At 34.7% G+C, this 7,995-nt stretch overlaps 1 protein-coding gene across 1 annotated transcript in view; it reads left to right on the top strand.

Annotated features, from left to right (window-relative positions):
• The first annotated feature begins 6,664 nt into the window (after nt 1–6,664).
• spdef (SAM pointed domain containing ets transcription factor) overlaps nt 6,665–7,995 on the top strand; it is a 33,076-nt gene continuing 31,745 nt past the window's right edge. Inside the window, exon 1 of the mRNA XM_001343041.7 lies at nt 6,665–6,914. The gene's annotated coding sequence lies outside the window, so the exon portion shown is untranslated. The remainder of the gene's footprint in view (nt 6,915–7,995) is intronic.

Here is a 7,995-nt window from a genome sequence, read left to right as displayed (position 1 = left end):
CTGGAGGAAACCCACGCAAACGCAGGGAGAACATGCAAACTCATCACATAGACACGCCAACTGAGCCGAGGCTCGAACCAGCGACCTTCTTGCTGTGAGGCGGCAGCACTACCTACTGCGCCACTGCCTCGCCGAAATTCAATTTATTTCAAAGTCACATCAGTTGGAAAAGATATAGTAACTTGATTCAGTGTAGTTTGGAGTTAGTTTGGTTGTTGTAGTATGAACAGTCTAGGAGGAGATGCGTTCTTAAAATAATCTAAAGCCTGGTTTATACTCGATGCGTTCGCTTGAGTGCACGCAGCAAATGTGACGTCATCGCGGCGTTTGCGGATGTTCGCTTTGGGTGCTCGCGACAGGATTTCAGCTGGCGGTGCGCATGGCATTTTTTGAGACTTGAGCGAACAGTGCGCACGGCGGCGCATTTGATTTGAGCTAAATATGAAACACTAAAAAGACTTTGTCTTTATGATCCGTGATCATAGAGATAACCAAATGATCAATAATTCTTGGCTAAAAATTGCAACAGCCGTGGGAAAGGAGAGAGTTTTTGGTGAAAGGTTTGGAAAAACCTGAGGGATGAGTTTGTTACAGCCAAAAGAGGCCCTGGCAAAAGTGGAGACCAGGTACACAATTACAGAATATGTTTTTACACCAGTCATAGGTTTTACACAAGTATTGCATTTTTAAATTCTAACAATTTAATTATTACAAAACTATGTAGCCACAGAATTATTTCTTTGATAACTGGGAAGGAATATTTAAACCTATCAGTTTTTAATATACTGAAGGCCTGTTTCTCTGGGCTTTATTGGTGAAAATGATCAGGAATGTTGGACCATTATTGACTTTTTAGCATAAGTAGAGGACAGAAACTAGCCAGACAGTAATGTGTGAATTGTGGAGCGGGCTAAATCTAAAAAAAAAAAAAACATCTGTATTTTATTTAGTGTGCAATTTTATTTTTATTTTTTTGCTTGTATTCATGCCATAATAAAATATATTTGTAGAGCAACCCATGTTCTCCTTTTATTAATATTTGAATAAACTTTAATAGGTAAAACTGTCTGAGATAAGAAAAAAAGCAAGTGATGCATCAAAGTTTGATAAAAAAAAAAATCTTGAATGGTTATAAAAAATCTTTATAATCATCAAAATAATTTATAAAAACACTAAAAAATATTAGTTTAAAAGTATTTAATGATATGACGTAGTTCTGTCTTCACGTTGGGTTTCTTTTGACCTCCCCTGTTGTTTTAAATAATATCACAATGGCAAACGCGGCAAGTATAAAAGCCTTGTTTGTTTCGCAAGGTGTGCGCGCAGTCAGCGGAGGTGCGTGATGCGGCACCAGGCGAAAGTATAAACACAACTTAAGAGGAAGAAGAAAGAAGAAGAATAATACGTTTATGTCGTATAACAGTATGTTGGCATTCTCAAGCCATCATAATAAATAATATAGAAAGTGTCTCACTCATAGTCGTGCTCATACATGAGGTATTACTCACTTGTTCTTAGTCTTCAGATGATGTATCTACTCATCAACACTTACTAATTGAAAGCTTTTTTACAAAGGTGCATTGATGCATAAACAAACTTATGCCCAAAAGGCACTATTCCTAATGCTTTCCACATCCATCATAGAGAAGTCAGACGGATTACGGACTGAACCCAACTCAAACTTTCATGTGCACAAATTCTCCTTCACAATGAACCATTGACAGCATCCAGTGACTTTTAGGTGTGCGCGTTCTGACAAATGGCTCAACTGAACTTCATCGTAAACGGACACCTTTGGCTGTAACCTTTCGGTCCTTAAATGGTTATCTAGTGCATGAGAAAGTTGTTTCAATGTAAGACGGTGAAAAGAGCTCATCTTAAACCTGCGGTCTTTCTAACTGCCATGCAAATGAACGCCCTCTGGGAAATGCACTAGACAAACAAAAATACAGAGAAGGAGTGCAAAGTAAACCTTTGTTTGGAGCAAGACATTCCACTAGTTTCCCAATTTGTTTCCTAATAATCTGAAGGATTATCCTATTCAAACGTGTGAAACTCATATGTGTAGAGAGATGATTTTGTAAAGCAATAAACATTTTTGGAAGGATAAAATCCATTTCTAAGATTTTTTTTCTTGTAAAATTGCCAGATTGTTACACTTTTATATTTATTTTAGTTTTTCTTTTTACTGAAACTGAATTTTTCTAACAGCATATCAGGTAGGAAGTCTGCTGAATGCTATGTTTAATGATGGTCTGCTATAGTGTTTCTCTCACTCGTCCTTTTAAAGTTCTGTTATCAATAAAGTCTGTATTAAGTATATGTGTGTGTGGTTTGCATTGGTGTGTCTGTTTAACTGTGCAAACACTGTGGCAATGCCGTGTGCTTGCAGACGCATCATCAGCACATTGACGCAAGCATAAACTCTCACTCTCTCAAACGCACTGAAATATCAGAAAATGACCTTTGTGTTCGCTGTGAGATATTTGTATAAACGCAATTGTACATATTGAAGGCTGTAAGTATGAAAAGGGTAATTATTTCTATTTAAAGTACATTTTCATTGCTTGATAAATTTAGACAAACAACCGCGAGTTTCCAAAAGGCTGTAAATAATGATATTTTTTATTGTAAAGTTTGTATAAGCATAGAATTCATTACAAGCTAAATGTTATTTATTATGTTTTCTACCATTTCGGTTTACTTTATCCAAACAATATATGAACATGTAGTTTAAAAACAAAACATGTCAACTGTACATTAATTAGTGTTTATATTAACCCTAACCCACAACAAATATTTAATTATATATATATATATATATATATATATATATATATATATATATATATATATATATATATATATGTATATATATATATATATATATATATATATATATAATATATATATATATATATATATATATATATATATATATATATATATATATATTTAATATGATTACATTATCTTTAATGTTATTCAATATTTAATTATAATATTGTTAATACATTATGTAGATACCACAAAACAATAAACAGAATATTTAATAATAAATAATAATTTTGTAATAATTAAACTATATTTGTAAACTTATTTTTTTATTCAATATTTTTAAACGAAATATCACACGAGTAGCAGAGCAATATTGCTGTATATTGGCATTGGTGGGAGGCGTGCATTCGCTTAATGTCCCACCAGTGCTGATATACAGCCATATTGCACTGCTACCAGTGTGATATTTCGTTAATACAACAGTTCGATGGCATAATCATGTATACAAAAAAGAAAATCAAACATGTGGAGCCTCAAGAATCATTTTACACGAGGAACTACTTTCTTCCGCCATTCATTCACATCTGCAGCTGAAGTCAGAACAGCAGAAACTGCTGCTACTTCACTTACGTCACTTTAGAGCTACTATTTCAATGATTCTCTAGCATAATGTCTAAACTGACAAAACAGGCAATTTTGCTGACATTTTAAGATTATAAGGCCGAACGACATGAAATGCTATTTCCCAGTATTTCTCAGTTGCAATCGGGAGATCACAGTAATTAAGCCTGAAAAAACCAATGCAAAGCAAACACTAGCAGATTACAGAAATACAGCACTACAACATACAAAAGAACGAGATCGAACTGTGTTAACTGTGCGTTCACACTGAAAGCAGTGAGAGCATCAAAGGTTGCTCAGGCTGCCCTGGCGACAACGATGTCGCCTTCAACTCTGGTGGCGAGAGCGTAAAATTTTTATCAAATAAATTAAAACCAGGAAGATCAAACTGCATGTGCTATGGCTTGCTCCACTTACTTATTGAATGTGTCCATATGTCTAAAATATCCTGAAGCAGCAATACTGTTTTGTATTGTTGCATAAGATTCTCGCTTTTTTAAAGAAAAAAAATATGTATAACATTAATGCACGTCAGTAACTCGTCAGTAACTTTTAAGTGTTTGTTCCTGTAGGGAAAAACATTGGAAATAATTGGAAATCTGGCGACCGCAATATTCAAACTCTTGGGAACAACTGTGGACGGAATCAAAGTTTACAGTGAACTCCTATCAAGCAGTGAACTTCTACATTACTTTTACTTGTCGCCGAAACACATCGTAGCTCATTACCATAAAGTTGACTTGATTTCAACTCTCCCTGACGCCCACACCAGCGAAGATGCGCCACACTGCTCCTTGCCACTTCACGAGTTCACACTTGCATTCGTTGAAGTGTAAAGCATATTTGGCGTGCTGTCCGGGGGGGAGGGCTCTGAGCTCGAGGAGACACCCCAACTCGAGTTATCCCCCTTATCAGGAAACAAAGAGGAGTTGGGATTCGAGCAAAGTATCTAGCCCAGCCCTAGAACGCTCCCCCCGGGAATTCAATGCAAGAGGTGAGGTGACGGAGTGGTGGAGAGATGCTAACGTCGTGAGATGCTGCAGGTAAGACAGCTTTGGTATATATAGGGGTTTGTTCCAGAACTGATTTGATAATGGGATGATTTTCAATGACGTATTCGATACTGAAACTTCTGCGCATGCTCCTCCCAAAATTTGTTAACAAAACATCACTTATCGCCGTCAGCTCCCATTGAAAATGAATGACTTCCATTTGCTATTGAAAATAAACGACTTCCGCCTACTTTCGGTGTGAACGTACAGTAAGTACGTACAGTTTTTTAAATTAAAAAAAAAAACAGTTTCAATTTTTAAAATAATTTGATAAGCTGTAATTTGAACATTTTTTCGCGTTTTACTCTCCTGAGGACGTATTATGCGATCTCTGTCGTCATCTTGTGGCGGAACGTCAACCCTTTTTGCTCTGCTCAATGACAGGCTAATGGCCGCCGACGCACTGAATCTCCAAAATCATAAATATTTCTAATAGGCACTATCCTTATAAATAAAGTTTATTGCAGAGTTGCAATCTAAACAGCTACATTCTCGCCTGAAAACCCTCAAAAGTACATTATGTTGTCCAACAGCTGCAATATGTGTCAGACTGTAGTGGTAGGGTTATGGTTGACCTGCTGTCATTCTATGTAGGTGGAGTAATACAGAAGAGTGAAGAGGCTGTGCACGTGTTGTTATTGCAGAATATTGCACGGCTATCAGTCAATCATGAAGTAAAATAGGGTGGATGTTCGACGATATCAAGATTTGGATACCGCCCAAGCCTTATATATATATATATATATATATATATATATATATATATATATATATATATATATATATATATATATATATATACAGCTGGAGTCAGAATTATTAGCCCCCCTGAATTATTAGACTGCTTGTTTATTTTTCCCCCAATTTCTATTTAACGGAGAAGATTTTTTTTCAACACATTTATAAACTTAATAGTTTTATTAACTCATTTCTAATAACTGATTTATTTTATCTTTGACATGATGACAGTAAATAATATTTGACTAGATGTTTTTCAAGACACTTCTTTACAGCTTAAAGTGACATTTAAAGGCTTAACTAGGTTATTTAGGTTAACTAGGCAGGATAGGGTAATTAGACAATTTATTGTATAACGATGGTTTGTTCTGTAGATTGTGCAAAAAACAGAAATGTGCGCACATCTAGAAAAATCTTGAAGGCAGGTGCACGATCAAAAAACAAACATAAGTAGCAAAAGATTCAAAGTAGGTCGGCACACTGCCACTTTAGCTCTCAAAAAATTTTTTTTAGTCAAAATTACAAAAACACTACGTTTCGACCGACACCTGATGAAGACCATGTCGGTCGAAACGTAGTGTTTTTGTAATTTTGACTAATAAAATTTTTTTGAGAGCTAAAGTGGCAGTGTGCCGACCTACTTTAAATCTTTTGCTACTTATGTTCTGTAGATTATCATGAAAAAAAAATAGCTTAAAGGGGCTAATAATATTGACCTTAAAATGGTGTTTAAAAAATTAAAAACTGCTTTTATTCTAGCCAAAATAAAACAAATATGACTTTTTCCAGAAGAAAAAATATTATCAGACATACAGTAAAAATTTCCTTGCTCTGTTAAACATAATTTGGGAAATGAGAAAAGATTTTTTTGAAGGGGGCTAATAATTCTGACTTCAACTGTATATATATATATACAGTTGAATATATATATATATATATATATACACACACACATAAATATATATATATACATGCCATATATATATATATATTACTGTATTTCACAACAAACAAATACATACATACAATAAAATACTGTTTTAATGTACATATGTATTTTATTTTAATATGTATATTTTAATAAATATGTTCTTAATATAATTTGATTATTACATAATTTTTAATATAGATGTTCATTTAAATATAGCACAATATAAAAAGAGCTAAAGGCTAAAGTCAGTAAATTGACTAAAAACCTCATAAAGAGACTCTAGGCCATCTTGCTACATTTGCCTCTTATCATATGCATGATATCGTAAAACTGTTGTCACTTCAGATTAAAAACGGGATGTCAGACATTTAATCAAGCAGTTCCTTTGGGAACTGTGTCTTTCCTCATTGAGGGAGGAGGGTTAGTGGTCCACAACAACGGCCTGGCATGTCCAATGCCTGCAGGCTGAGAACGGGGCTCTGAGACAATGTTTACACAGCTTAATAAGGCCTGTGTATAAAAGTGCCACAGGAGTCAATGAAGCAGGCATTCCTTCACTAACTTACTTGAAGTCTCGCGCACACCCACATCAGGTGCACACACACACACACACGCTTGTCACTCGCAGTATTAGTCATTGAGGTTAGTAATGTGGCACTGCACAATATCAGCCTGTCGCATTCCCTGAATCTGCAGGAGGCCAAAAACTAGAGGCACTTCTGAGAATCCAGCAGAAACGTGAAGGAAAAAACAGGCCTTCCTGCTGCACCTGCACCCCTGAATCACCTGGACGGGTAAGTCTGCCTCACATCGGCACACTTTCAATGGTGATGCATACAGGGACTTCTATCTGTAAGAGTTTGCAGTGGACGTGAACAGTCGAGAGTTGCTTTGAATTTATGATCTTAATAACCTTATGGTGAGATACTGAAGGCTTTTTCAGCCACTGTTAATGTTGTGTTTGGAGTTTTGGGGGCTTTTAACATTGTCTATTCAGTCTGATGTAAAGAAATCATCTCATTTTAAGTTGCTTTTGTCACACATACATATTTATGAAATCTGGTTTTCTCAAAGTGTGTTTTTTCCTACTCCATGGAGTCAGATTTAGATTTACAGTACATTATGTCTTTTTTTAAATGCTAATTTCTCAATCAGATTCAGTGTAATGTAAAGAAAATATTTAAAACTTGTTTTAAGTATTGCTTTTATCGCACTTAAATGTGGTTTTCTCAAAATGAGCTTTGTTCATGGAGTGAGATTCAGTGTCGCACTTAAATTTACATTGCAATATTTATTCAAATGCTATTTCTCAACCACATAGACCAAACTTCATAGTTTTATTCACATCTATATTCCAAAGGTTTTCACAGTGGAATATGTTTATGCATAATTTGGCTGATTATATTAATTTAGAATTATATACATTTCGTTACAAACCTACACAACAAGTTGTCTGCAGTGTTTTCTGAATTATGGAGATATAAAAAATATGAACAAATATTTTTATAGTAACGTTAATAAAACATTCACTAAACTCTGCATGCAAAAACAAATAAATTAAATAAAATCGCACGTCATCCAATATGGAAAATTTTTCTGATGCATTTCTGTTTAATGTTGTTGAGCTGTTACAGTTTCTTTGGTCTTACAATTAAAAGATCTTTGAGGTTGAATTTTCTCAGTTCTCTTCTTTAAAGATGGCTTAGTAAGTAAGATTTCCATAATGTCTTTAAAATTATATAATGCAACTAGGCACGGGGCGATTACTGCTTTCAAGGTATACCATGGTTTGGAAAAGTCAAGGTTTTAAAACTTCTGCAATACCATTCCTAAAGTATGTGTACGATTTTTTATTTACAATAGTTTTTTTAGGAT

This window comes from Danio rerio, chromosome 6 (assembly GCF_049306965.1).
Source record: "Danio rerio strain Tuebingen ecotype United States chromosome 6, GRCz12tu, whole genome shotgun sequence".
Lineage (NCBI taxonomy): Eukaryota > Metazoa > Chordata > Actinopteri > Cypriniformes > Danionidae > Danio > Danio rerio.
The sequence above is the reverse complement of the archived record's forward strand: the minus strand, read 5'-3'. Positions and strand labels throughout refer to the sequence as shown.